Raw genomic sequence first — 9,500 nt, forward strand, 5'->3', positions numbered from 1 at the left:
TTTACTCTAAATCCTAAATTTATTCATTCATTTAAGAAGTATTCATTAAATTTTTTTATTTTTTCACTTAAGAGCCCAATGCTGAATGTGTTTTAATTTCCTAACCCATCCGCTAGTTGTTGGCCACTCAATCCCTTTCTTATTTCATAGCTTTTTTTTTTTTTTTTTTTGAGGATCTAGGCCAGACGTGAAAATAGGGAGTCAGAGTTAAGAAGAAGGTTGAAAAAATAATGGGAGAGGAATTTAGGCTGAATGAATGAGATGAGGGAGAGGGTCCAGTGAAAGCTGCTCTCCCAGCACTAAGGCATCCAAGGATATTTCCTGCAAAATCAGGAACTGTTCATGGGCAAAGAAATCTTTGTGGCACTGACATTATATAACTTAATGATGGCGATTCAGTAACTTCTCCACCATTTCTGGAATTGGCCAAATGCCTTCCTCACTCTTGGGTGCTGACTAGATGTGGCCCACCTCTGGCCAGCACCACCGGTGCTAGCGGCTGTTGGCTTAGGAAAGGGAAGTGCCAACTCAGAGGGAAATGTGAGGCACCTTTTTCAGCAGGGTGAGTGGAGCTATTTTAGCCCCTGTGAAAAGTCTTAAGGGTGGACTCAAGTGGGGATGAATATGTAGTCTATTTCCAGAACCATCCCCATAGGATAGACCCTTGTGGAGCATCCATCCCCTTCCTGATGTTCTCCCCTCTTTGACTGAAGTGCAGGGGCAACAGCTACACCTACGCTAAAATACCTTCTCTTGCCTCTGTAGAGTTCTCAGTAAAACACTTAAGCCATTCCTGTGCTTGTTTAGAGTGCCCATACTTTATGCTTTCCTTTGCTGTGCAAAGCTTTTAAGTTTCGTTAGGTCCCATTTGTTTATCCTTGTTTTTATTTTCATTACTCTAGGAGGTGGATCAGAAAAGATCTTGCTGCGATTTATGTCAGAGAGTGTTCTGCCTATGTTTTCCCCTAAGAGTTTTATAGTATCCGGTCTTAACATTTAGGTCTTTAATCCATTTTGAGTTTATTTTTGTGTATGGTGTTAGAGAATGTTCTAATTTCATTCTTTTACATAAAAATATGGAACGCTTCATGAATTTGCATGTCATCCTTGTGCAGGGGCCATGCTAATCTCTGTATTGTTCCAATTTTAGTATACATGAGCTAAAATTGTTCCAATTTTAGTATATATGAGCATTGGAGTGCTCATACTATGTTCTGGTCTTTCCCTGTCTTTGGCATTCAGCTATAGCTGACCTGTAGAAGTTCAATTTGTCAAAGACTCTACCACGCAATCTTTATAGGTACAGTGTTATCCTAAGAAGGGCAGTTATCTGATAAATAACTCCCAGAAGAAACACTCAGATATCCTGAAGGATAAATGGAAGCATGTGACACAACATGAAGCTTACAGGAGAGTATCTGATATTGAAAGTAGTTGGATTACACATATACCTTGTGTTGCAATACGTATTTCCCTGAGAATCTGGAGAAAATCAAGAGGTATGAGTGGTAAGAGCACAGGCTTTGAAGTCTGTGCCTGTGTTTGAATTTGCCTCTGTCAGTCACTTGGCAGCTGTTTGACGTTGGGCAATTTATTTAACCTCCCTAAGGCTTAATTTCTTCATCTACATGAGATTTGAGATTATTTTAAGAATACCTCCTCAGGACTTCCCTGGTGGCGCAGTGGTTAAGAATCTGCCTGCCAATGCAGGGGACACATCCCTGGTCTGGGAAGATCCCACATGCCCGGAGCAACTAAGCCCGTGCGCCACAAATACTGAACTTGCGCTCTACAGCCCATGAGCCACAACTACCGAGCCCACGTGCTGCAACTACTGAAGCCCGTGCGCCTACAGCCCGTGCTCCGCAACAAGAGAAACCACAGCAATAAGAAGCCCGCGCACCGCAATGAAGTGTAGCCCTCCTCGCTGCAACTAGAGGAAGCCTGCGCACAGCAGCGAAGACCCAACGCAGCCAAAAATCAATCAATCAATCAATAAAATTTAAAAATAAATGAATAAATAAAATTTGTCCTTATTTAAAAAAAAAAGAATACTTCCTCATAGATGGGTGAATAAGATAACATACATGAAGCTCTTAATCTGGCACATTTAAGCACTCAGCAAATAGTAGTTATTATTAAGTAGAGTGGAAGTTATTTTCAAATTAATTCAGTCAACAAATATTAATTGAGCACTGTCAGGGGCAGGGCTGTATGATAGCCCCCCTCCACTTATACTTTATTTTTCATGTGAACTGAGTTTTTCTCTGTGGGTTCATTAATATTAAAATGATAACTTTATCTTTTTCGAAACAGCAGATTTGTTACATTATCTACTAAGTCCTAAGCAAGTCTCAGAGGCTCCTCCAAAAATAGGAATATTGGTGGTAATGTCTCTTACAAGCCCATTGTTTAATTCTTGATGTGAGCAGTAGTTACTGTTTATTTTTCTGCTCTAAAAGAGAAATTTCCTTAGCTTTCCTTAAGAGAAATCACTTAGCTTTGAGGTTAATTTTTGTAACTTTTTAAAGATAAAAGTGTGTTTTTAACCCCAGAGTCCTATGCTATATATTTAAAGAAGTATTTCCCCTTTGCATTTTTAAACAACTATTAATTTGGCCTCACTTGAAAGAATGCTGTTGGTTCCTATAAACAGGCATCAGTTCCGCTCTAAATAAAGGTATTTTAATTTTTATCTGTCCTAAGACTGAGGTGACCCAAAGATGACGTACAAATGGCCAATACACACATGTAAAGACGATCAACGTCATTAGTCACTGGGGCAATGCAAATTAAAACCACAGTGAGACACCATGTCACACCCACTAGGATGGATATGATCAAAAACAATGGACTTACAAGTGTTGATGAGGATGTGAAGAAACTGGAACCCTCACACATTGCTGGTGGGAATGTAAAACTCATACAGCCACTTTGGAAAACAGTTTGCCAGTTCCTCAGAATGTTAACCATGGAGTTAACATATAATACAGTGATTCGACTCCTAGATATACATCCATGATCAATGAAAAATACATTCACAAAAAACTTGTACGTAAATGTTCATAAAAGCATTATTCATAATAGCCCAAAATGAAAACTATACACGTCCATCAACTGATGAATAGATAAATATAATGTGGTACTGAACCAACTTTAGCCACTGGGGACAGACACCAAAAACAACGGGAACTACGAACCTGCAGCCTGCAAAAAGGAGACCCCAAACACAGTAAGATAAGCAAAATGAGAAGACAGAAAAACACACAGCAGATGAAGGAGCAAGATAAAAACCCACCAGACCTAACAAATGAAGAGGAAATAGGCAGTCTACCTGAAAAAGAATTCAGAATAATGATAGTAAAGATTATCCAAAATATTGGAAATAGAATAGACAAAATGCAAGAAACATTTAACAAGGACCTAGAAGAACTAAAGATGAAACAAGCAATGATGAACAACACAATAAATGAAATTAAAAATACTCTAGATGGGATCAATAGCAGAATAACTGAGGCAGAAGAATGGATAAATGACCTGGAAGATAAAATAGTGGAAATAACTACTGCAGAGCAGAATAAAGAAAATAGAATGAAAAGAACTGAGGACAGTCTCAGAGACATCTGGGACAACATTAAACACAGCAACATTCGAATTATAGGGGTTCCAGAAGAAGAAGAGAAAAAGAAAGGGACTGAGAAAATATTTGAAGAGATTATAGTTGAAAACTTCCCTAATATGGGAAAGGAAATAGTTAATCAAGTCCAGGAAGCACAGATCGTCCCATACACGATAAATCCAAGGAGAAATACACCAAGACACATATTAATCAAACTGTCAAAAATTAAATACAAAGGAAAAATATTAAAAGCAGCAAGGGAAAAACAACAAATAACACACAAGGGAATCCCCATAAGGTTAACAGCTGATCATTCAGCAGAAACTCTGCAAGCCAGAAGGGACTGGCAGGATATATTTAAAGTGATGAAGGAGAAAAACCTGCAACCAAGATTACTCTACCCAGCAAGGATCTCATTCAGATTTGATGGAGAAATTAAAACCTTTACAGACAAGCAAAAGCTGAGAGAGTTCAGCACCACCAAACCAGCTTTACAACAAATGCTAAAGGAACTTCTCTAGGCAAGAAACACAAGAGAAGGAAAAGACCTACAATAACGAACCCAAAACAATTAAGAAAATGGGAATAGGAACATACATATTGATAATTAGCTTAAATGTAAATGGACTAAATGCTCCCACCAAAAGACAAGATTGGCTGAATGGATACAAAAACAAGACCCATATATATGCTGTCTACAAGAGACCCACTTCAGACCTAGAGACACATACAGACTGAAAGTAAGGGGTTGGAAAAAGATATTCCATGCAAATGGAAACCAAAAAGAAGCTGGAGTAGCAATTCTCATATCAGACAAAATAGACTTTTTTTTTTTTTGGCGGTACGCGGGCCTCTCACTGTTGTGGCCTCTCCCGTTGCGGAGCAACAGGCTCTGGACACGCAGCCTCAGTGGCCATGGCTCATGGGCGCAGCCGCTCTGCAGCATGTGGGATCCTCCCAGACTGGGGCACGAACCCGTGTCCCCTGCATCAGCAGGCGGACTCTCAACCACTGTGCCACCAGGGAAGCCCCCAAATAGACTTTTAAATAAACACTATTAGAAGAGACAAAGAAGGACACTACATAATGATCAAGGGATCTATCCAAGAAGAAGATATAACAATTGTAAATATTTATGCACCCAACATAGGAGCACCTCAATACATAGGGCAAATACTAAAAGCCATAAAAGGGGAAATTGACAGTAACACATTCATAGTAGGGGACTTTAACACCCCACTTTCACCAATGGACAGATCATCCAAAATGAAAATAAATCAGGAAACACAAGCTTTAAATGATACATTAAACAAGATGGACTTAATTGATATTTATAGGACATTCCATCCAAAAACAACAGAATACACTTTTTCTCAAGTGTTCATGGAACATTCTCCAGGATAGATCATATCCTGGGTCACAAATCAAGCCTTGGTAAATTTAAGAAAATTGAAATTGTATCAAGTATCTTTTCCAACCACAATGCTATGAGACTAGATATCAATTACAGGAAAAGGCCTGTAAAAAATACAAACACATGGAGGCTAAACAATACACTACTTAATAACGAAGTGATCACTGAAGAAATCAAAGAGGAAATAAAAAATACCTAAAAACAAATGACAATGGAGACACGATGACCCAAAACCTATGGCATGCAGCAAAAGCTGTTCTAAGAGGGAAGTTTATAGCAATACCATCCTACCTTAAGAAACAGGAAACATCTCGAATAAAAAACCTAACCTTGCACCTAACACAATTAGAGAGAGAAGAACAAAAAAACCCCCCAAAGTCAGCAGAAGGAAGGAAAGCATAAAAATCAGATCAGAAATAAATGAAAAAGAAATGAAGGAAACGATAGCAAAGATCAACAAAACTAAAAGATGGTTCTTTGAGAAGATAAACAAAATTGATAAACCATTAGCCAGACTCATCAAGAAAAAAAGGGAGAAGACTCAAATTAATAGAATTAGAAATGAAAAAGGAGAAGTAACAACTGACACTGAAAAAATACAAAAGATCATGAGAGATTACTACAAGCAACTCTATGCCAATAAAATGGACAACCTGGAAGAAATGGACAAATTCTTAGAAATGCACAACCTGCCAAGACTGAATCAGGAAGAAATAGAAAATATGAACAGACCAATCACAAGCACTGAAATTGAAACTGTGATTAAAAATCTTCCAACAGACAAAAGCCCAGGACCAGATGGCTTCACAGGCGAATTCTATCAAACATTTAGAGAAGAGCTAACACCTATCCTTCTCAAACTCTTCCAAAATATAGCAGAGGGAGGAACACTCCCAAACTCATTCTACGAGGCCACCATCACCCTGATACCAAAACCAGCCAAGGATGTCACAAAGTAAAAAAACTACAGGCCAATATCACTGACGAACATAGATGCAAAAATCCTCCACAAAATATTAGCAAACAGAATCCAACAGCACATTAAAAGGATCATACACCATGATCAAGTGGGGTTTATTCCAGGAATGCAAGGATTCTTCAATATACGCAAATCAATCAACGTGATACACCATATTAACAAATTGAAGGAGAAAAACCATATGATCATCTCAATAGATGCAGAGAAAGCTTTTGACAAAATTCAACACCCATTTATGATAAAAACTCTGCAGAAAGTAGGCATAGAGGGAACTTTCCTCAACATAATAAAGGCCATATATGACAAACCCACAGCCAACATCGTCCTCAATGGTGAAAAACGGAAAGCATTTCCACTAAGACCAGGAACAAGACAAGGTTGCCCACTCTCACTGCTCTTATTCAACATAGTTTTGGAAGTTTTAGCCACAGCAATCAGAGAAGAAAAGGAAATAAAAGGAATTCAAATCAGAAAAGAAGAAATAAAGCTGTCACTGTTTGCAGATGACATGATACTATACATAGAGAATCCTAAAGATGCTACCAGAAAACTACTAGAGCTAATCAATGAATTTGGTAAAGTAGCAGGATACAAAATTAATGCACAGAAATCTCTGGCATTCCTATACACTAATGATGAAAAATCTGAAAGTGAAATCAAGAAAACACTCCCATTTATCACTGCAGCAAAAAGAATAAAATATCTAGGAATAAACCTACCTAAGGAGACAAAAGACCTGTATGCAGAAAATTATAAGACACTGATGAAAGAAATTAAAGATGATACAAATAGATGGAGAGATATACCATGTTCTTGGATTGGAAGAATCAACATTGTGAAAATGACTCTACTACCCAAAGCAATCTACAGATTCAATGCAATCCCTAACAAACTACCACTGGCATTTTTCACAGAACTAGAACAAAAAATTTCACAATTTGTATGGAAACACAAAAGACCCCGAATAGCCAAAGCAATCTTGAGAACAAAAAACGGAGCTGGAGGAATCAGGCTCCCTGACTTCAGACTATACTACAAAGCTACAGTAATCAAGACAGTATGGTATTGGCACAAAAACAGAAAGATAGATCAATGGAACAAGATAGAAAGCCCAGAGATAAACCCACGCACATATGGTCACCTTATCTTTGATAAAGGTGGCAGGAATGTACGGTGGAGAAAGGACAGCCTGTTCAATAAGTGGTGCTGGGAAAACTGGACAGGGACATGTAAAAGTATGAGATTAGATCACTTCCTAACACAGTACACAAAAATAAACTCAAAATGGATTAAAGACCTAAATGTAAGGCCAGAAACTATCAAACTCTTAGAGGAAAACATAGGCAGAGCACTCTATGACATAAATCACAGCAAGATCCTTTTTGACCCACCTCCTAGAGAAATGGAAATAAAAACAAAAAAAACAAATGGGACCCAATGAAACTTCAAAGCTTTTGCACAGCAAAGGAAACCATAAACAAGATCAAAAGACAACCCTCAGAATGGGAGAAAATATTTGCAAATGAAGCAACTGACAAAGGATTAATCTCCAAAATTTATAAGCAGCTCATGCAGCTCAATATGAAAAAAACAAACAACCCAATCCAAAAATGGACAGAAGACCTAAATAGACATTTCTCCAAAGAAGATATACAGACTGCCAACAAACACATGAAAGAATGCTCAACATCGTTAATCATTAGAGAAATGCAAATCAAAACTACAATGAGATATCATCTCACACCTTTCAGAATGGCCATCATCAAAAAATCTACAAACAATAAATGCTGGAGAGGGTGTGGAGAAAAGGGAACACTCTTGCACTGCTGGTGGGAATGTGAATTGATACAGCCACTATGGAGAACAGTATGGAGGTTCCTTAAAAAACTACAAATAGAACTACCATATGACCCAGCAATCCCACTACTGGGCATATACCCTGAGAAAACGATAATTCAAAAAGAGTCATGTACCAAAATGTTCATTGCAGCTCTATTTACAATAGCCCGGACATGGAAGCAACCTAAGTGTCCATCAACAGATGAATGGATAAAGAAGATGTGGCACATGTATTCAATGGAATATTACTCAGCCATTAAAAGAAACGAAATTGAGCTATTTGTAATGAGGTGGATGGACCTAGAGTCTGTCATACAGAGTGAAGTAAGTCAGAAAGAGAAAGACAAATACTGTATGCTAACACATATATATGGAATTTAAGAAAAAAATGTCATGAATAACCTAGGGGTAAGAAAGGAATAAAGACACAGACCTACTAGAGAACGGACTTGAGGATATGGGGAGGGGGAAGGGTAAGCTGTGACAAAGCGAGAGAGAGGCATGGACATATATACACTACCAAACGTAAAATAGATAGCTAGTGGGAAGCAGCCGCATAGCACAGGGAGATCAGCTTGGTGCTTTGTAACCGCCTTGAGGGGTGGGATAGGGAGAGTGGGAGGGAGGGAGATGCAAGAGGGAAGAGATATGGGAACATATGTATATGTATAACTGATTCACTTTGTTATAAAGCAGAAACTAACACATCATTGTAAAGCAATTGTACTCTAATAAAGGTGTAAAAAAAAAAAAGAACCCATCTGAAAAAAAAATGACAGCTCTGAATTACTTATTAAAAATAAGTAATTACATATATTGTAGGCACAGACATGAAATACTCTCTGTCCCCTCTCCTAACAATATAAATGTTAAACCGAGTTCTCTAGTTTTGCACAAATCTGCAGCAATTAAAACTTTGCACTGTTTGGGAGCTACTTTTCTAACAAATGTATCTTTATCAAATTGAAACAAAATTTTAAATACATGAGATAGAAGGGAAAAAATTCCCTGTAGTCCTCCCTCATTTCTGGCCCACATTTATCTCTATTTTCATGACTGAGTTTCTCAAGCCAGGGACACATGGCCGAAGACTATGAAACGACAAGTATTCCGAAGAACACGTAACAGGCTAGTGGGTGGACCACGCAGCACCCCGGGGAGCGGATGACCTGAGTTCCAGACTTGGTCCCCTCCAGGCTCCATCCCGGTGTTGCCCTAAGAAGCCACCTAAACTTGAGGTGGTTTCGTTCACTGCAAAATGAGGGGAGTGGATCAGTGCACAGAGATGAATTTAAACGTGAGACTCTACTCACGCTTTGCATATTTAAATCCATAAATGTAAATTTAAAACCATACATGTATATATCATTACTTGACTCGTCAGAAATCGCGTCCTCCTCCCCGAGACTGGGGGCCTGGTTCGGCGGACCCGGGCGGGGCTGGCGGAGCTCGGCAGAAACCAGTGGGCGGACTGACAAACTAACAGAGGGCCAGCCCGGCGGACTTGACCCCGCGTCCCCCGCTCTCCCTGCCGTTCCTAACTCCCGGGCGGCCCCGCGCGCAGCCGTGCGTTCCGCGGCCCCGCCACCTGCTCCCGGCAGCCAATGGGGCGCGCGGGAGGAGGGGGGGGCGCGCGGGAGGAGGGGGGG

General features: G+C 39.4%; 1 pseudogene; it reads right to left on the reverse strand.

The window, feature by feature from the left end:
• Positions 1 to 1,070: 1,070 nt before the first annotated feature.
• Positions 1,071 to 1,170, reverse strand: LOC114905260 (annotated as a pseudogene).
• Between the last annotated feature and the right edge of the window lie 8,330 nt (positions 1,171 to 9,500).

This window comes from Monodon monoceros, unplaced genomic scaffold (assembly GCF_005190385.1).
Source record: "Monodon monoceros isolate NGI ecotype Baffin Bay Population unplaced genomic scaffold, NGI_Narwhal_1 Super_Scaffold_21, whole genome shotgun sequence".
Classification (NCBI taxonomy): Eukaryota; Metazoa; Chordata; class Mammalia; order Artiodactyla; family Monodontidae; genus Monodon; species Monodon monoceros.